The 17,500-nt window shown below is 40.5% G+C and overlaps 29 non-coding genes across 29 annotated transcripts in view; all 29 read right to left on the bottom strand.

Annotated features, from left to right (window-relative positions):
• The window catches only part of LOC141315186 (5S ribosomal RNA), a 119-nt gene extending 77 nt beyond the window's left edge, over window positions 1–42 (bottom strand). The window contains exon 1 of the ribosomal RNA XR_012350728.1: window positions 1–42. This exon is cut by the window's left edge and continues 77 nt beyond it. This is a non-coding gene — a ribosomal RNA (5S ribosomal RNA).
• An 84-nt stretch (window positions 43–126) lies between these two features.
• On the bottom strand, window positions 127–245 carry LOC141314778 (5S ribosomal RNA). Its single transcript, XR_012350322.1, has one exon. It is a non-coding gene; the product is annotated as a 5S ribosomal RNA (ribosomal RNA).
• An 801-nt stretch (window positions 246–1,046) lies between these two features.
• LOC141314955 (5S ribosomal RNA) lies at window positions 1,047–1,165 on the bottom strand. The gene has a single exon (XR_012350498.1). It is a non-coding gene; the product is annotated as a 5S ribosomal RNA (ribosomal RNA).
• Window positions 1,166–1,966: 801 nt separating this feature from the next.
• LOC141315189 (5S ribosomal RNA) lies at window positions 1,967–2,085 on the bottom strand. The gene has a single exon (XR_012350732.1). It is a non-coding gene; the product is annotated as a 5S ribosomal RNA (ribosomal RNA).
• An 84-nt stretch (window positions 2,086–2,169) lies between these two features.
• LOC141314768 (5S ribosomal RNA) lies at window positions 2,170–2,288 on the bottom strand. The gene has a single exon (XR_012350313.1). It is a non-coding gene; the product is annotated as a 5S ribosomal RNA (ribosomal RNA).
• An 801-nt stretch (window positions 2,289–3,089) lies between these two features.
• LOC141315075 (5S ribosomal RNA) lies at window positions 3,090–3,208 on the bottom strand. Its single transcript, XR_012350617.1, has one exon. It is a non-coding gene; the product is annotated as a 5S ribosomal RNA (ribosomal RNA).
• Window positions 3,209–4,009: 801 nt separating this feature from the next.
• LOC141315187 (5S ribosomal RNA) lies at window positions 4,010–4,128 on the bottom strand. The gene has a single exon (XR_012350729.1). It is a non-coding gene; the product is annotated as a 5S ribosomal RNA (ribosomal RNA).
• Window positions 4,129–4,212: 84 nt separating this feature from the next.
• LOC141314790 (5S ribosomal RNA) lies at window positions 4,213–4,331 on the bottom strand. Its single transcript, XR_012350335.1, has one exon. It is a non-coding gene; the product is annotated as a 5S ribosomal RNA (ribosomal RNA).
• Window positions 4,332–5,132: 801 nt separating this feature from the next.
• On the bottom strand, window positions 5,133–5,251 carry LOC141314956 (5S ribosomal RNA). The gene has a single exon (XR_012350500.1). It is a non-coding gene; the product is annotated as a 5S ribosomal RNA (ribosomal RNA).
• Window positions 5,252–6,052: 801 nt separating this feature from the next.
• On the bottom strand, window positions 6,053–6,171 carry LOC141315190 (5S ribosomal RNA). Its single transcript, XR_012350733.1, has one exon. It is a non-coding gene; the product is annotated as a 5S ribosomal RNA (ribosomal RNA).
• An 84-nt stretch (window positions 6,172–6,255) lies between these two features.
• On the bottom strand, window positions 6,256–6,374 carry LOC141314769 (5S ribosomal RNA). The gene has a single exon (XR_012350314.1). It is a non-coding gene; the product is annotated as a 5S ribosomal RNA (ribosomal RNA).
• An 801-nt stretch (window positions 6,375–7,175) lies between these two features.
• LOC141315046 (5S ribosomal RNA) lies at window positions 7,176–7,294 on the bottom strand. The gene has a single exon (XR_012350590.1). It is a non-coding gene; the product is annotated as a 5S ribosomal RNA (ribosomal RNA).
• Window positions 7,295–8,095: 801 nt separating this feature from the next.
• On the bottom strand, window positions 8,096–8,214 carry LOC141315048 (5S ribosomal RNA). Its single transcript, XR_012350592.1, has one exon. It is a non-coding gene; the product is annotated as a 5S ribosomal RNA (ribosomal RNA).
• An 84-nt stretch (window positions 8,215–8,298) lies between these two features.
• Window positions 8,299–8,417, bottom strand: LOC141314770 (5S ribosomal RNA). Its single transcript, XR_012350315.1, has one exon. It is a non-coding gene; the product is annotated as a 5S ribosomal RNA (ribosomal RNA).
• An 801-nt stretch (window positions 8,418–9,218) lies between these two features.
• Window positions 9,219–9,337, bottom strand: LOC141314771 (5S ribosomal RNA). The gene has a single exon (XR_012350316.1). It is a non-coding gene; the product is annotated as a 5S ribosomal RNA (ribosomal RNA).
• An 801-nt stretch (window positions 9,338–10,138) lies between these two features.
• Window positions 10,139–10,257, bottom strand: LOC141315050 (5S ribosomal RNA). The gene has a single exon (XR_012350593.1). It is a non-coding gene; the product is annotated as a 5S ribosomal RNA (ribosomal RNA).
• Window positions 10,258–10,341: 84 nt separating this feature from the next.
• Window positions 10,342–10,460, bottom strand: LOC141314772 (5S ribosomal RNA). The gene has a single exon (XR_012350317.1). It is a non-coding gene; the product is annotated as a 5S ribosomal RNA (ribosomal RNA).
• An 802-nt stretch (window positions 10,461–11,262) lies between these two features.
• Window positions 11,263–11,381, bottom strand: LOC141314774 (5S ribosomal RNA). The gene has a single exon (XR_012350318.1). It is a non-coding gene; the product is annotated as a 5S ribosomal RNA (ribosomal RNA).
• An 84-nt stretch (window positions 11,382–11,465) lies between these two features.
• LOC141315164 (5S ribosomal RNA) lies at window positions 11,466–11,584 on the bottom strand. The gene has a single exon (XR_012350706.1). It is a non-coding gene; the product is annotated as a 5S ribosomal RNA (ribosomal RNA).
• An 84-nt stretch (window positions 11,585–11,668) lies between these two features.
• Window positions 11,669–11,787, bottom strand: LOC141315067 (5S ribosomal RNA). The gene has a single exon (XR_012350611.1). It is a non-coding gene; the product is annotated as a 5S ribosomal RNA (ribosomal RNA).
• Window positions 11,788–12,587: 800 nt separating this feature from the next.
• Window positions 12,588–12,706, bottom strand: LOC141315089 (5S ribosomal RNA). The gene has a single exon (XR_012350632.1). It is a non-coding gene; the product is annotated as a 5S ribosomal RNA (ribosomal RNA).
• Window positions 12,707–13,508: 802 nt separating this feature from the next.
• Window positions 13,509–13,627, bottom strand: LOC141314775 (5S ribosomal RNA). The gene has a single exon (XR_012350319.1). It is a non-coding gene; the product is annotated as a 5S ribosomal RNA (ribosomal RNA).
• Window positions 13,628–13,711: 84 nt separating this feature from the next.
• On the bottom strand, window positions 13,712–13,830 carry LOC141315165 (5S ribosomal RNA). The gene has a single exon (XR_012350707.1). It is a non-coding gene; the product is annotated as a 5S ribosomal RNA (ribosomal RNA).
• An 84-nt stretch (window positions 13,831–13,914) lies between these two features.
• On the bottom strand, window positions 13,915–14,033 carry LOC141315009 (5S ribosomal RNA). Its single transcript, XR_012350552.1, has one exon. It is a non-coding gene; the product is annotated as a 5S ribosomal RNA (ribosomal RNA).
• An 801-nt stretch (window positions 14,034–14,834) lies between these two features.
• On the bottom strand, window positions 14,835–14,953 carry LOC141315068 (5S ribosomal RNA). The gene has a single exon (XR_012350612.1). It is a non-coding gene; the product is annotated as a 5S ribosomal RNA (ribosomal RNA).
• An 801-nt stretch (window positions 14,954–15,754) lies between these two features.
• LOC141315090 (5S ribosomal RNA) lies at window positions 15,755–15,873 on the bottom strand. The gene has a single exon (XR_012350633.1). It is a non-coding gene; the product is annotated as a 5S ribosomal RNA (ribosomal RNA).
• An 84-nt stretch (window positions 15,874–15,957) lies between these two features.
• On the bottom strand, window positions 15,958–16,076 carry LOC141315166 (5S ribosomal RNA). The gene has a single exon (XR_012350709.1). It is a non-coding gene; the product is annotated as a 5S ribosomal RNA (ribosomal RNA).
• Window positions 16,077–16,160: 84 nt separating this feature from the next.
• Window positions 16,161–16,279, bottom strand: LOC141314776 (5S ribosomal RNA). The gene has a single exon (XR_012350320.1). It is a non-coding gene; the product is annotated as a 5S ribosomal RNA (ribosomal RNA).
• Window positions 16,280–17,080: 801 nt separating this feature from the next.
• On the bottom strand, window positions 17,081–17,199 carry LOC141314722 (5S ribosomal RNA). Its single transcript, XR_012350267.1, has one exon. It is a non-coding gene; the product is annotated as a 5S ribosomal RNA (ribosomal RNA).
• Window positions 17,200–17,500: the final 301 nt, after the last annotated feature.

A 17,500-nucleotide genomic window follows, 5' to 3' on the forward strand; every position in this document is an offset into this window, starting at 1 on the left:
TCAGACGAGATCGGGCTCTCTCTGCGCGGTATGGCCATAAGCAAGGGCTGCTCCAAAAAGTGGGCTATTTAAAGATCAGCCTCCGTAAAAGCCAGCATATTATATAAATAGTGAAGAAAAGGCAAAAGCTTACAGCACCTGGTATTCCCAGGCGGTCTCCCATCCAAGTACTAACCAGGCCCTACGCTGCTTAGCTTCCGAGATCAGACGAGATCGGGCGCTCTCAGCGCGGTATGGCCATAAGCGAGGGCTGCTCCAAAAAGTGGGCTATTTAAAGATCAGCCTCCGTAAAAGCCAGCATATTATATAAATAGTGAAGAAAAGGCAAAAGCTTACAGCACCTGGTATTCCCAGGCGGTCTCCCATAAAAGTGTAACAATCGGCCTTATCAGCCGAGTTACAAGACTAAAATGGGGTCAGATTTAACTGTGAGAGATGACTAGTGGTTAAAAGAATGAGACATAAAAGAAAATTGGTTTAAATAGATTTGGTGTATTTACAAGGTTCACATAAAAGACTTTAAAACAACACGATAAAACTAGGTAAACTCTGTTAAAAGAATACAGTTCATTTGTCCATACCCTAAAAACAGGTAAACTCTGTTAAAAGAATACAGTTCATTTGTCCATACCCTAAAAACAGTCCAAGAACCCCAGTGTGTTGATAAGTCCAATGTGAGTGTCCACCAGTGTATATACAATCCACAGAAAGTGTAATCCAAAGTTTGCAGGTGGTGAATGGAAAGGTGAGCTCTAAAATTAGCAACTCCTCAATCCAACAGTTTGGTGACTGTCCTTTGTTTGTCATGCTGCTCTCTTATACAGTTGTACTTCCTGCTTCCTGTCATGTGTCTAGTCACATGACAGGCCAACCATCCATTTATTAAAGACACATACACTTAAAATGTTAAGAGTAATAAAATGGCCTAAAAAACATGTAAAACACTTAAAACTCTATAATACATGTAAATGATTGTAATAAATAGAGCGGTAAAACACGTCTTTCTAAAAGCCAGCATATTATATAAATAGTGAAGAAAAGGCAAAAGCTTACAGCACCTGGTATTCCCAGGCGGTCTCCCATCCAAGTACTAACCAGGCCCGACGCTGCTTAGCTTCCGAGATCAGACGAGATCGGGCGTTCTCAGCGCGGTATGGCCATAAGCGAGGGCTGCTCCAAAAAGTGGGCTATTTAAAGATCAGCCTCCGTAAAAGCCAGCATATTATATAAATAGTGAAGAAAAGGCAAAAGCTTACAGCACCTGGTATTCCCAGGCGGTCTCCCATAAAAGTGTAACAATCGGCCTTATCAGCCGAGTTACAAGACTAAAATGGGGTCAGATTTAACTGTGAGAGATGACTAGTGGTTAAAAGAATGAGACATAAAAGAAAATTGGTTTAAATAGATTTGGTGTATTTACAAGGTTCACATAAAAGACTTTAAAACAACACGATAAAACTAGGTAAACTCTGTTAAAAGAATACAGTTCATTTGTCCATACCCTAAAAACAGGTAAACTCTGTTAAAAGAATACAGTTAATTTGTCCATACCCTAAAAACAGTCCAAGAACCCCAGTGTGTTGATAAGTCCAATGTGAGTGTCCACCAGTGTATATACAATCCACAGAAAGTGTAATCCAAAGTTTGCAGGTGGTGAATGGAAAGGTGAGCTCTAAAATTAGCAACTCCTCAATCCAACAGTTTGGTGACTGTCCTTTGTTTGTCATGCTGCTCTCTTATACAGTTGTACTTCCTGCTTCCTGTCATGTGTCTAGTCACATGACAGGCCAACCATCCATTTATTAAAGACACATACACTTAAAATGTTAAGAGTAATAAAATGGCCTAAAAAACATGTAAAACACTTAAAACTCTATAATACATGTAAATGATTGTAATAAATAGAGCGGTAAAACACGTCTTTCTAAAAGCCAGCATATTATATAAATAGTGAAGAAAAGGCAAAAGCTTACAGCACCTGGTATTCCCAGGCGGTCTCCCATCCAAGTACTAACCAGGCCCGACGCTGATTAGCTTCCGAGATCAGACGAGATCGGGCGCTCTCAGCGCGTTATGGCCATAAGCGAGGGCTGCTCCAAAAAGTGGGCTATTTAAAGATCAGCCTCCGTAAAAGCCAGCATATTATATAAATAGTGAAGAAAAGGCAAAAGCTTACAGCACCTGGTATTCCCAGGCGGTCTCCCATCCAAGTACTAACCAGGCCCGACGCTGCTTAGCTTCCGAGATCAGACGAGATCGGGCGCTCTCAGCGCGGTATGGCCATAAGCGAGGGCTGCTCCAAAAAGTGGGCTATTTAAAGATCAGCCTCCGTAAAAGCCAGCATATTATATAAATAGTGAAGAAAAGGCAAAAGCTTACAGCACCTGGTATTCCCAGGCGGTCTCCCATAAAAGTGTAACAATCGGCCTTATCAGCCGAGTTACAAGACTAAAATGGGGTCAGATTTAACTGTGAGAGATGACTAGTGGTTAAAAGAATGAGACATAAGAGAAAATTGGTTTAAATAGATTTGGTGTATTTACAAGGTTCACATAAAAGACTTTAAAACAACACGATAAAACTAGGTAAACTCTGTTAAAAGAATACAGTTCATTTGTCCATACCCTAAAAACAGGTAAACTCTGTTAAAAGAATACAGTTCATTTGTCCATACCCTAAAAACAGTCCAAGAACCCCAGTGTGTTGATAAGTCCAATGTGAGTGTCCACCAGTGTATATACAATCCACAGAAAGTGTAATCCAAAGTTTGCAGGTGGTGAATGGAAAGGTGAGCTCTAAAATTAGCAACTCCTCAATCCAACAGTTTGGTGACTGTCCTTTGTTTGTCATGCTGCTCTCTTATACAGTTGTACTTCCTGCTTCCTGTCATGTGTCTAGTCACATGACAGGCCAACCATCCATTTATTAAAGACACATACACTTAAAATGTTAAGAGTAATAAAATGGCCTAAAAAACATGTAAAACACTTAAAACTCTATAATACATGTAAATGATTGTAATAAATAGAGCGGTAAAACACGTCTTTCTAAAAGCCAGCATATTATATAAATAGTGAAGAAAAGGCAAAAGCTTACAGCACCTGGTATTCCCAGGCGGTCTCCCATCCAAGTACTAACCAGGCCCGATGCTGCTTAGCTTCCGAGATCAGACGAGATCGGGCGCTCTCAGCGCGGTATGGCCATAAGCGAGGGCTGCTCCAAAAAGTGGGCTATTTAAAGATCAGCCTCCGTAAAAGCCAGCATATTATATAAATAGTGAAGAAAAGGCAAAAGCTTACAGCACCTGGTATTCCCAGGCGGTCTCCCATAAAAGTGTAACAATCGGCCTTATCAGCCGAGTTACAAGACTAAAATGGGGTCAGATTTAACTGTGAGAGATGACTAGTGGTTAAAAGAATGAGACATAAAAGAAAATTGGTTTAAATAGATTTGGTGTATTTACAAGGTTCACATAAAAGACTTTAAAACAACACGATAAAACTAGGTAAACTCTGTTAAAAGAATACAGTTCATTTGTCCATACCCTAAAAACAGGTAAACTCTGTTAAAAGAATACAGTTCATTTGTCCATACCCTAAAAACAGTCCAAGAACCCCAGTGTGTTGATAAGTCCAATGTGAGTGTCCACCAGTGTATATACAATCCACAGAAAGTGTAATCCAAAGTTTGCAGGTGGTGAATGGAAAGGTGAGCTCTAAAATTAGCAACTCCTCAATCCAACAGTTTGGTGACTGTCCTTTGTTTGTCATGCTGCTCTCTTATACAGTTGTAATTCCTGCTTCCTGTCATGTGTCTAGTCACATGACAGGCCAACCATCCATTTATTAAAGACACATACACTTAAAATGTTAAGAGTAATAAAATGGCCTAAAAAACATGTAAAACACTTAAAACTCTATAATACATGTAAATGATTGTAATAAATAGAGCGGTAAAACACGTCTTTCTAAAAGCCAGCATATTATATAAATAGTGAAGAAAAGGCAAAAGCTTACAGCACCTGGTATTCCCAGGCGGTCTCCCATCCAAGTACTAACCAGGCCCGACGCTGCTTAGCTTCCGAGATCAGACGAGATCGGGCTCTCTCTGCGCGGTATGGCCATAAGCAAGGGCTGCTCCAAAAAGTGGGCTATTTAAAGATCAGCCTCCGTAAAAGCCAGCATATTATATAAATAGTGAAGAAAAGGCAAAAGCTTACAGCACCTGGTATTCCCAGGCGGTCTCCCATCCAAGTACTAACCAGGCCCTACGCTGCTTAGCTTCCGAGATCAGACGAGATCGGGCGCTCTCAGCGCGGTATGGCCATAAGCGAGGGCTGCTCCAAAAAGTGGGCTATTTAAAGATCAGCCTCCGTAAAAGCCAGCATATTATATAAATAGTGAAGAAAAGGCAAAAGCTTACAGCACCTGGTATTCCCAGGCGGTCTCCCATAAAAGTGTAACAATCGGCCTTATCAGCCGAGTTACAAGACTAAAATGGGGTCAGATTTAACTGTGAGAGATGACTAGTGGTTAAAAGAATGAGACATAAAAGAAAATTGGTTTAAATAGATTTGGTGTATTTACAAGGTTCACATAAAAGACTTTAAAACAACACGATAAAACTAGGTAAACTCTGTTAAAAGAATACAGTTCATTTGTCCATACCCTAAAAACAGGTAAACTCTGTTAAAAGAATACAGTTCATTTGTCCATACCCTAAAAACAGTCCAAGAACCCCAGTGTGTTGATAAGTCCAATGTGAGTGTCCACCAGTGTATATACAATCCACAGAAAGTGTAATCCAAAGTTTGCAGGTGGTGAATGGAAAGGTGAGCTCTAAAATTAGCAACTCCTCAATCCAACAGTTTGGTGACTGTCCTTTGTTTGTCATGCTGCTCTCTTATACAGTTGTACTTCCTGCTTCCTGTCATGTGTCTAGTCACATGACAGGCCAACCATCCATTTATTAAAGACACATACACTTAAAATGTTAAGAGTAATAAAATGGCCTAAAAAACATGTAAAACACTTAAAACTCTATAATACATGTAAATGATTGTAATAAATAGAGCGGTAAAACACGTCTTTCTAAAAGCCAGCATATTATATAAATAGTGAAGAAAAGGCAAAAGCTTACAGCACCTGGTATTCCCAGGCGGTCTCCCATCCAAGTACTAACCAGGCCCGACGCTGCTTAGCTTCCGAGATCAGACGAGATCGGGCGTTCTCAGCGCGGTATGGCCATAAGCGAGGGCTGCTCCAAAAAGTGGGCTATTTAAAGATCAGCCTCCGTAAAAGCCAGCATATTATATAAATAGTGAAGAAAAGGCAAAAGCTTACAGCACCTGGTATTCCCAGGCGGTCTCCCATAAAAGTGTAACAATCGGCCTTATCAGCCGAGTTACAAGACTAAAATGGGGTCAGATTTAACTGTGAGAGATGACTAGTGGTTAAAAGAATGAGACATAAAAGAAAATTGGTTTAAATAGATTTGGTGTATTTACAAGGTTCACATAAAAGACTTTAAAACAACACGATAAAACTAGGTAAACTCTGTTAAAAGAATACAGTTCATTTGTCCATACCCTAAAAACAGGTAAACTCTGTTAAAAGAATACAGTTAATTTGTCCATACCCTAAAAACAGTCCAAGAACCCCAGTGTGTTGATAAGTCCAATGTGAGTGTCCACCAGTGTATATACAATCCACAGAAAGTGTAATCCAAAGTTTGCAGGTGGTGAATGGAAAGGTGAGCTCTAAAATTAGCAACTCCTCAATCCAACAGTTTGGTGACTGTCCTTTGTTTGTCATGCTGCTCTCTTATACAGTTGTACTTCCTGCTTCCTGTCATGTGTCTAGTCACATGACAGGCCAACCATCCATTTATTAAAGACACATACACTTAAAATGTTAAGAGTAATAAAATGGCCTAAAAAACATGTAAAACACTTAAAACTCTATAATACATGTAAATGATTGTAATAAATAGAGCGGTAAAACACGTCTTTCTAAAAGCCAGCATATTATATAAATAGTGAAGAAAAGGCAAAAGCTTACAGCACCTGGTATTCCCAGGCGGTCTCCCATCCAAGTACTAACCAGGCCCGACGCTGATTAGCTTCCGAGATCAGACGAGATCGGGCGCTCTCAGCGCGTTATGGCCATAAGCGAGGGCTGCTCCAAAAAGTGGGCTATTTAAAGATCAGCCTCCGTAAAAGCCAGCATATTATATAAATAGTGAAGAAAAGGCAAAAGCTTACAGCACCTGGTATTCCCAGGCGGTCTCCCATCCAAGTACTAACCAGGCCCGACGCTGCTTAGCTTCCGAGATCAGACGAGATCGGGCGCTCTCAGCGCGGTATGGCCATAAGCGAGGGCTGCTCCAAAAAGTGGGCTATTTAAAGATCAGCCTCCGTAAAAGCCAGCATATTATATAAATAGTGAAGAAAAGGCAAAAGCTTACAGCACCTGGTATTCCCAGGCGGTCTCCCATAAAAGTGTAACAATCGGCCTTATCAGCCGAGTTACAAGACTAAAATGGGGTCAGATTTAACTGTGAGAGATGACTAGTGGTTAAAAGAATGAGACATAAGAGAAAATTGGTTTAAATAGATTTGGTGTATTTACAAGGTTCACATAAAAGACTTTAAAACAACACGATAAAACTAGGTAAACTCTGTTAAAAGAATACAGTTCATTTGTCCATACCCTAAAAACAGGTAAACTCTGTTAAAAGAATACAGTTCATTTGTCCATACCCTAAAAACAGTCCAAGAACCCCAGTGTGTTGATAAGTCCAATGTGAGTGTCCACCAGTGTATATACAATCCACAGAAAGTGTAATCCAAAGTTTGCAGGTGGTGAATGGAAAGGTGAGCTCTAAAATTAGCAACTCCTCAATCCAACAGTTTGGTGACTGTCCTTTGTTTGTCATGCTGCTCTCTTATACAGTTGTACTTCCTGCTTCCTGTCATGTGTCTAGTCATATGACAGGCCAACCATCCATTTATTAAAGACACATACACTTAAAATGTTAAGAGTAATAAAATGGCCTAAAAAACATGTAAAACACTTAAAACTCTATAATACATGTAAATGATTGTAATAAATAGAGCGGTAAAACACGTCTTTCTAAAAGCCAGCATATTATATAAATAGTGAAGAAAAGGCAAAAGCTTACAGCACCTGGTATTCCCAGGCGGTCTCCCATCCAAGTACTAACCAGACCCGACGCTGCTTAGCTTCCGAGATCAGACGAGATCGGGCGCTCTCAGCGCGGTATGGCCATAAGCAAGGGCTGCTCCAAAAAGTGGGCTATTTAAAGATCAGCCTCCGTAAAAGCCAGCATATTATATAAATAGTGAAGAAAAGGCAAAAGCTTACAGCACCTGGTATTCCCAGGCGGTCTCCCATAAAAGTGTAACAATCGGCCTTATCAGCCGAGTTACAAGACTAAAATGGGGTCAGATTTAACTGTGAGAGATGACTAGTGGTTAAAAGAATGAGACATAAAAGAAAATTGGTTTAAATAGATTTGGTGTATTTACAAGGTTCACATAAAAGACTTTAAAACAACACGATAAAACTAGGTAAACTCTGTTAAAAGAATACAGTTCATTTGTCCATACCCTAAAAACAGGTAAACTCTGTTAAAAGAATACAGTTAATTTGTCCATACCCTAAAAACAGTCCAAGAACCCCAGTGTGTTGATAAGTCCAATGTGAGTGTCCACCAGTGTATATACAATCCACAGAAAGTGTAATCCAAAGTTTGCAGGTGGTGAATGGAAAGGTGAGCTCTAAAATTAGCAACTCCTCAATCCAACAGTTTGGTGACTGTCCTTTGTTTGTCATGCTGCTCTCTTATACAGTTGTACTTCCTGCTTCCTGTCATGTGTCTAGTCACATGACAGGCCAACCATCCATTTATTAAAGACACATACACTTAAAATGTTAAGAGTAATAAAATGGCCTAAAAAACATGTAAAACACTTAAAACTCTATAATACATGTAAATGATTGTAATAAATAGAGCGGTAAAACACGTCTTTCTAAAAGCCAGCATATTATATAAATAGTGAAGAAAAGGCAAAAGCTTACAGCACCTGGTATTCCCAGGCGGTCTCCCATCCAAGTACTAACCAGACCCGACGCTGCTTAGCTTCCGAGATCAGACGAGATCGGGCGCTCTCAGCGCGGTATGGCCATAAGCAAGGGCTGCTCCAAAAAGTGGGCTATTTAAAGATCAGCCTCCGTAAAAGCCAGCATATTATATAAATAGTGAAGAAAAGGCAAAAGCTTACAGCACCTGGTATTCCCAGGCGGTCTCCCATCCAAGTACTAACCAGGCCCGACGCTGCTTAGCTTCCGAGATCAGACGAGATCGGGCGCTCTCAGCGCGGTATGGCCATAAGCGAGGGCTGCTCCAAAAAGTGGGCTATTTAAAGATCAGCCTCCGTAAAAGCCAGCATATTATATAAATAGTGAAGAAAAGGCAAAAGCTTACAGCACCTGGTATTCCCAGGCGGTCTCCCATAAAAGTGTAACAATCGGCCTTATCAGCCGAGTTACAAGACTAAAATGGGGTCAGATTTAACTGTGAGAGATGACTAGTGGTTAAAAGAATGAGACATAAAAGAAAATTGGTTTAAATAGATTTGGTGTATTTACAAGGTTCACATAAAAGACTTTAAAACAACACGATAAAACTAGGTAAACTCTGTTAAAAGAATACAGTTCATTTGTCCATACCCTAAAAACAGGTAAACTCTGTTAAAAGAATACAGTTCATTTGTCCATACCCTAAAAACAGTCCAAGAACCCCAGTGTGTTGATAAGTCCAATGTGAGTGTCCACCAGTGTATATACAATCCACAGAAAGTGTAATCCAAAGTTTGCAGGTGGTGAATGGAAAGGTGAGCTCTAAAATTAGCAACTCCTCAATCCAACAGTTTGGTGACTGTCCTTTGTTTGTCATGCTGCTCTCTTATACAGTTGTACTTCCTGCTTCCTGTCATGTGTCTAGTCATATGACAGGCCAACCATCCATTTATTAAAGACACATACACTTAAAATGTTAAGAGTAATAAAATGGCCTAAAAAACATGTAAAACACTTAAAACTCTATAATACATGTAAATGATTGTAATAAATAGAGCGGTAAAACACGTCTTTCTAAAAGCCAGCATATTATATAAATAGTGAAGAAAAGGCAAAAGCTTACAGCACCTGGTATTCCCAGGCGGTCTCCCATCCAAGTACTAACCAGGCCCGACGCTGCTTAGCTTCCGAGATCAGACGAGATCGGGCGCTCTCAGCGCGGTATGGCCATAAGCGAGGGCTGCTCCAAAAAGTGGGCTATTTAAAGATCAGCCTCCGTAAAAGCCAGCATATTATATAAATAGTGAAGAAAAGGCAAAAGCTTACAGCACCTGGTATTCCCAGGCGGTCTCCCATAAAAGTGTAACAATCGGCCTTATCAGCCGAGTTACAAGACTAAAATGGGGTCAGATTTAACTGTGAGAGATGACTAGTGGTTAAAAGAATGAGACATAAAAGAAAATTGGTTTAAATAGATTTGGTGTATTTACAAGGTTCACATAAAAGACTTTAAAACAACACGATAAAACTAGGTAAACTCTGTTAAAAGAATACAGTTCATTTGTCCATACCCTAAAAACAGGAAAACTCTGTTAAAAGAATACAGTTCATTTGTCCATACCCTAAAAACAGTCCAAGAACCCCAGTGTGTTGATAAGTCCAATGTGAGTGTCCACCAGTGTATATACAATCCACAGAAAGTGTAATCCAAAGTTTGCAGGTGGTGAATGGAAAGGTGAGCTCTAAAATTAGCAACTCCTCAATCCAACAGTTTGGTGACTGTCCTTTGTTTGTCATGCTGCTCTCTTATACAGTTGTACTTCCTGCTTCCTGTCATGTGTCTAGTCACATGACAGGCCAACCATCCATTTATTAAAGACACATACACTTAAAATGTTAAGAGTAATAAAATGGCCTAAAAAACATGTAAAACACTTAAAACTCTATAATACATGTAAATGATTGTAATAAATAGAGCGGTAAAACACGTCTTTCTAAAAGCCAGCATATTATATAAATAGTGAAGAAAAGGCAAAAGCTTACAGCACCTGGTATTCCCAGGCGGTCTCCCATCCAAGTACTAACCAGACCCGACGCTGCTTAGCTTCCGAGATCAGACGAGATCGGGCGCTCTCAGCGCGGTATGGCCATAAGCAAGGGCTGCTCCAAAAAGTGGGCTATTTAAAGATCAGCCTCCGTAAAAGCCAGCATATAATATAAATAGTGAAGAAAAGGCAAAAGCTTACAGCACCTGGTATTCCCAGGCGGTCTCCCATCCAAGTACTAACCAGGCCCGACGCTGCTTAGCTTCCGAGATCAGACGAGATCGGGCGCTCTCAGCGCGGTATGGCCATAAGCGAGGGCTGCTCCAAAAAGTGGGCTATTTAAAGATCAGCCTCCGTAAAAGCCAGCATATTATATAAATAGTGAAGAAAAGGCAAAAGCTTACAGCACCTGGTATTCCCAGGCGGTCTCCCATAAAAGTGTAACAATCGGCCTTATCAGCCGAGTTACAAGACTAAAATGGGGTCAGATTTAACTGTGAGAGATGACTAGTGGTTAAAAGAATGAGACATAAAAGAAAATTGGTTTAAATAGATTTGGTGTATTTACAAGGTTCACATAAAAGACTTTAAAACAACACGATAAAACTAGGTAAACTCTGTTAAAAGAATACAGTTCATTTGTCCATACCCTAAAAACAGGTAAACTCTGTTAAAAGAATACAGTTCATTTGTCCATACCCTAAAAACAGTCCAAGAACCCCAGTGTGTTGATAAGTCCAATGTGAGTGTCCACCAGTGTATATACAATCCACAGAAAGTGTAATCCAAAGTTTGCAGGTGGTGAATGGAAAGGTGAGCTCTAAAATTAGCAACTCCTCAATCCAACAGTTTGGTGACTGTCCTTTGTTTGTCATGCTGCTCTCTTATACAGTTGTACTTCCTGCTTCCTGTCATGTGTCTAGTCATATGACAGGCCAACCATCCATTTATTAAAGACACATACACTTAAAATGTTAAGAGTAATAAAATGGCCTAAAAAAACATGTAAAACACTTAAAACTCTATAATACATGTAAATGATTGTAATAAATAGAGCGGTAAAACACGTCTTTCTAAAAGCCAGCATATTATATAAATAGTGAAGAAAAGGCAAAAGCTTACAGCACCTGGTATTCCCAGGCGGTCTCCCATCCAAGTACTAACCAGGCCCGACGCTGCTTAGCTTCCGAGATCAGACGAGATCGGGCGCTCTCAGCGCGGTATGGCCATAAGCGAGGGCTGCTCCAAAAAGTGGGCTATTTAAAGATCAGCCTCCGTAAAAGCCAGCATATTATATAAATAGTGAAGAAAAGGCAAAAGCTTACAGCACCTGGTATTCCCAGGCGGTCTCCCATCCAAGTACTAACCAGGTCCGACGCTGCTTAGCTTCCGAGATCAGACGAGATCGGGCTCTCTCAGCGCGGTATGGCCATAAGCGAGGGCTGCTTCAAAAAGTGGGCTATTTAAAGATCAGCCTCCGTAAAAGCCAGCATATTATATAAATAGTGAAGAAAAGGCAAAAGCTTACAGCACCTGGTATTCCCAGGCGGTCTCCCATCCAAGTACTAACCAGGCCCAACGCTGCTAAGCTTCCGAGATCAGACGAGATCGGGCGCTCTCAGCGCGGTATGGCCATAAGCGAGGGCTGCTCCAAAAAGTGGGCTATTTAAAGATCAGCCTCCGTAAAAGCCAGCATATTATATAAATAGTGAAGAAAAGGCAAAAGCTTACAGCACCTGGTATTCCCAGGCGGTCTCCCATAAAAGTGTAACAATCGGCCTTATCAGCCGAGTTACAAGACTAAAATGGGGTCAGATTTAACTGTGAGAGATGACTAGTGGTTAAAAGAATGAGACATAAAAGAAAATTGGTTTAAATAGATTTGGTGTATTTACAAGGTTCACATAAAAGACTTTAAAACAACACGATAAAACTAGGTAAACTCTGTTAAAAGAATACAGTTCATTTGTCCATACCCTAAAAACAGGAAAACTCTGTTAAAAGAATACAGTTCATTTGTCCATACCCTAAAAACAGTCCAAGAACCCCAGTGTGTTGATAAGTCCAATGTGAGTGTCCACCAGTGTATATACAATCCACAGAAAGTGTAATCCAAAGTTTGCAGGTGGTGAATGGAAAGGTGAGCTCTAAAATTAGCAACTCCTCAATCCAACAGTTTGGTGACTGTCCTTTGTTTGTCATGCTGCTCTCTTATACAGTTGTACTTCCTGCTTCCTGTCATGTGTCTAGTCACATGACAGGCCAACCATCCATTTATTAAAGACACATACACTTAAAATGTTAAGAGTAATAAAATGGCCTAAAAACATGTAAAACACTTAAAACTCTATAATAGATGTAAATGATTGTAATAAATAGAGCGGTAAAACACGTCTTTCTAAAAGCCAGCATATTATATAAATAGTGAAGAAAAGGCAAAAGCTTACAGCACCTGGTATTCCCAGGCGGTCTCCCATCCAAGTACTAACCAGGCCCGACGCTGCTTAGCTTCCGAGATCAGACGAGATCTGGCGCTCTCAGCGCGGTATGGCCATAAGCGAGGGCTGCTCCAAAAAGTGGGCTATTTAAAGATCAGCCTCCGTAAAAGCCAGCATATTATATAAATAGTGAAGAAAAGGCAAAAGCTTACAGCACCTGGTATTCCCAGGCGGTCTCCCATAAAAGTGTAACAATCGGCCTTATCAGCCGAGTTACAAGACTAAAATGGGGTCAGATTTAACTGTGAGAGATGACTAGTGGTTAAAAGAATGAGACATAAAAGAAAATTGGTTTAAATAGATTTGGTGTATTTACAAGGTTCACATAAAAGACTTTAAAACAACACGATAAAACTAGGTAAACTCTGTTAAAAGAATACAGTTCATTTGTCCATACCCTAAAAACAGGTAAACTCTGTTAAAAGAATACAGTTCATTTGTCCATACCCTAAAAACAGTCCAAGAACCCCAGTGTGTTGATAAGTCCAATGTGAGTGTCCACCAGTGTATATACAATCCACAGAAAGTGTAATCCAAAGTTTGCAGGTGGTGAATGGAAAGGTGAGCTCTAAAATTAGCAACTCCTCAATCCAACAGTTTGGTGACTGTCCTTTGTTTGTCATGCTGCTCTCTTATACAGTTGTACTTCCTGCTTCCTGTCATGTGTCTAGTCATATGACAGGCCAACCATCCATTTATTAAAGACACATACACTTAAAATGTTAAGAGTAATAAAATGGCCTAAAAAAACATGTAAAACACTTAAAACTCTATAATACATGTAAATGATTGTAATAAATAGAGCGGTAAAACACGTCTTTCTAAAAGCCAGCATATTATATAAATAGTGAAGAAAAGGCAAAAGCTTACAGCACCTGGTATTCCCAGGCGGTCTCCCATCCAAGTACTAACCAGGCCCGACGCTGCTTAGCTTCCGAGATCAGACGAGATCGGGCGCTCTCAGCGCGGTATGGCCATAAGCGAGGGCTGCTCCAAAAAGTGGGCTATTTAAAGATCAGCCTCCGTAAAAGCCAGCATATTATATAAATAGTGAAGAAGAGGCAAAAGCTTACAGCACCTGGTATTCCCAGGCGGTCTCCCATCCAAGTACTAACCAGGTCCGACGCTGCTTAGCTTCCGAGATCAGACGAGATCGGGCTCTCTCAGCGCGGTATGGCCATAAGCGAGGGCTGCTTCAAAAAGTGGGCTATTTAAAGATCAGCCTCCGTAAAAGCCAGCATATTATATAAATAGTGAAGAAAAGGCAAAAGCTTACAGCACCTGGTATTCCCAGGCGGTCTCCCATCCAAGTACTAACCAGGCCCGACGCTGCTTACCTTCCGAGATCAGACGAGATCGGGCGCTCTCAGCGCGGTATGGCCATAAGCGAGGGCTGCTCCAAAAAGTGGGCTATTTAAAGATCAGCCTCCGTAAAAGCCAGCATATTATATAAATAGTGAAGAAAAGGCAAAAGCTTACAGCACCTGGTATTCCCAGGCGGTCTCCCATAAAAGTGTAACAATCGGCCTTATCAGCCGAGTTACAAGACTAAAATGGGGTCAGATTTAACTGTGAGAGATGACTAGTGGTTAAAAGAATGAGACATAAAAGAAAATTGGTTTAAATAGATTTGGTGTATTTACAAGGTTCACATAAAAGACTTTAAAACAACACGATAAAACTAGGTAAACTCTGTTAAAAGAATACAGTTCATTTGTCCATACCCTAAAAACAGGTAAACTCTGTTAAAAGAATACAGTTCATTTGTCCATACCCTAAAAACAGTCCAAGAACCCCAGTGTGTTGATAAGTCCAATGTGAGTGTCCACCAGTGTATATACAATCCACAGAAAGTGTAATCCAAAGTTTGCAGGTGGTGAATGGAAAGGTGAGCTCTAAAATTAGCAACTCCTCAATCCAACAGTTTGGTGACTGTCCTTTGTTTGTCATGCTGCTCTCTTATACAGTTGTACTTCCTGCTTCCTGTCATGTGTCTAGTCATATGACAGGCCAACCATCCATTTATTAAAGACACATACACTTAAAATGTTAAGAGTAATAAAATGGCCTAAAAAACATGTAAAACACTTAAAACTCTATAATACATGTAAATGATTGTAATAAATAGAGCGGTAAAACACGTCTTTCTAAAAGCCAGCATATTATATAAATAGTGAAGAAAAGGCAAAAGCTTACAGCACCTGGTATTCCCAGGCGGTCTCCCATCCAAGTACTAACCAGGCCCAACGCTGCTAAGCTTCCGAGATCAGACGAGATCGGGCGCTCTCAGCGCGGTATGGCCATAAGCGAGGGCTGCTCCAAAAAGTGGGCTATTTAAAGATCAGCCTCCGTAAAAGCCAGCATATTATATAAATAGTGAAGAAAAGGCAAAAGCTTACAGCACCTGGTATTCCCAGGCGGTCTCCCATAAAAGTGTAACAATCGGCCTTATCAGCCGAGTTACAAGACTAAAATGGGGTCAGATTTAACTGTGAGAGATGACTAGTGGTTAAAAGAATGAGACATAAAAGAAAATTGGTTTAAATAGATTTGGTGTATTTACAAGGTTCACATAAAAGACTTTAAAACAACACGATAAAACTAGGTAAACTCTGTTAAAAGAATACAGTTCATTTGTCCATACCCTAAAAACAGGAAAACTCTGTTAAAAGAATACAGTTCATTTGTCCATACCCTAAAAACAGTCCAAGAACCCCAGTGTGTTGATAAGTCCAATGTGAGTGTCCACCAGTGTATATACAATCCACAGAAAGTGTAATCCAAAGTTTGCAGGTGGTGAATGGAAAGGTGAGCTCTAAAATTAGCAACTCCTCAATCCAACAGTTTGGTGACTGTCCTTTGTTTGTCATGCTGCTCTCTTATACAGTTGTACTTCCTGCTTCCTGTCATGTGTCTAGTCACATGACAGGCCAACCATCCATTTATTAAAGACACATACACTTAAAATGTTAAGAGTAATAAAATGGCCTAAAAAACATGTAAAACACTTAAAACTCTATAATAGATGTAAATGATTGTAATAAATAGAGCGGTAAAACACGTCTTTCTAAAAGCCAGCATATTATATAAATAGTGAAGAAAAGGCAAAAGCTTACAGCACCTGGTATTCCCAGGCGGTCTCCCATCCAAGTACTAACCAGGCCCGACGCTGCTTAGCTTCCGAGATCAGACGAGATCTGGCGCTCTCAGCGCGGTATGGCCATAAGCGAGGGCTGCTCCAAAAAGTGGGCTATTTAAAGATCAGCCTCCGTAAAAGCCAGCATATTATATAAATAGTGAAGAAAAGGCAAAAGCTTACAGCACCTGGTATTCCCAGGCGGTCTCCCATCCAAGTACTAACCAGGTCCGACGCTGCTTAGCTTCCGAGATCAGACGAGATCGGGCTCTCTCAGCGCGGTATGGCCATAAGCGAGGGCTGCTTCAAAAAGTGGGCTATTTAAAGATCAGCCTCCGTAAAAGCCAGCATATTATATAAATAGTGAAGAAAAGGCAAAAGCTTACAGCACCTGGTATTCCCAGGCGGTCTCCCATCCAAGTACTAACCAGGCCCGACGCTGCTTAGCTTCCGAGATCAGACGAGATCGGGCGCTCTCAGCGCGGTATGGCCATAAGCGAGGGCTGCTCCAAAAAGTGGGCTATTTAAAGATCAGCCTCCGTAAAAGCCAGCATATTATATAAATAGTGAAGAAAAGGCAAAAGCTTACAGCACCTGGTATTCCCAGGCGGTCTCCCATAAAAGTGTAACAATCGGCCTTATCAGCCGAGTTACAAGACTAAAATGGGGTCAGATTTAACTGTGAGAGATGACTAGTGGTTAAAAGAATGAGACATAAAAGAAAATTGGTTTAAATAGATTTGGTGTATTTACAAGGTTCACATAAAAGACTTTAAAACAACACGATAAAACTAGGTAAACTCTGTTAAAAGAATACAGTTCATTTGTCCATACCCTAAAAACAGGTCAACTCTGTTAAAAGAATACAGTTCATTTGTCCATACCCTAAAAACAGTCCAAGAACCCCAGTGTGTTGATAAGTCCAATGTGAGTGTCCACCAGTGTATATACAATCCACAGAAAGTGTAATCCAAAGTTTGCAGGTGGTGAATGGAAAGGTGAGCTCTAAAATTAGCAACTCCTCAATCCAACAGTTTGGTGACTGTCCTTTGTTTGTCATGCTGCTCTCTTATACAGTTGTACTTCCTGCTTCCTGTCATGTGTCTAGTCATATGACAGGCCAACCATCCATTTATTAAAGACACATACACTTAAAATGTTAAGAGTAATAAAATGGCCTAAAAAACATGTAAAACACTTAAAACTCTATAATACATGTAAATGATTGTAATAAATAGAGCGGTAAAGCACGTCTTTCTAAAAGCCAGCATATTATATAAATAGTGAAGAAAAGGCAAAAGCTTACAGCACCTGGTATTCCCAGGCGGTCTCCCATCCAAGTACTAACCAGGCCCGACGCTGCTTAGCTTCCGAGATCAGACGAGATCGGGCGCTTTCAGCGCGGTATGGCCATAAGCGAGGGCTGCTCCAAAAAGTGGGCTATTTAAAGATCAGCCTCCGTAAAAGCCAGCATATTATATAAATAGTGAAGAAAAGGCAAAAGCTTACAGCACCTGGTATTCCCAGGCGGTCTCCCATAAAAGTGTAACAATCGGCCTTATCAGCCGAGTTACAAGACTAAAATGGGGTCAGATTTAACTGTGAGAGATGACTAGTGGTTAAAAGAATGAGACATAAAAGAAAATTGGTTTAAATAGATTTGGTGTATTTACAAGGTTCACATAAAAGACTTTAAAACAACACGATAAAACTAGGTAA

Source organism: Garra rufa, unplaced genomic scaffold (assembly GCF_049309525.1).
Source record: "Garra rufa unplaced genomic scaffold, GarRuf1.0 hap1_unplaced_013, whole genome shotgun sequence".
Lineage (NCBI taxonomy): Eukaryota > Metazoa > Chordata > Actinopteri > Cypriniformes > Cyprinidae > Garra > Garra rufa.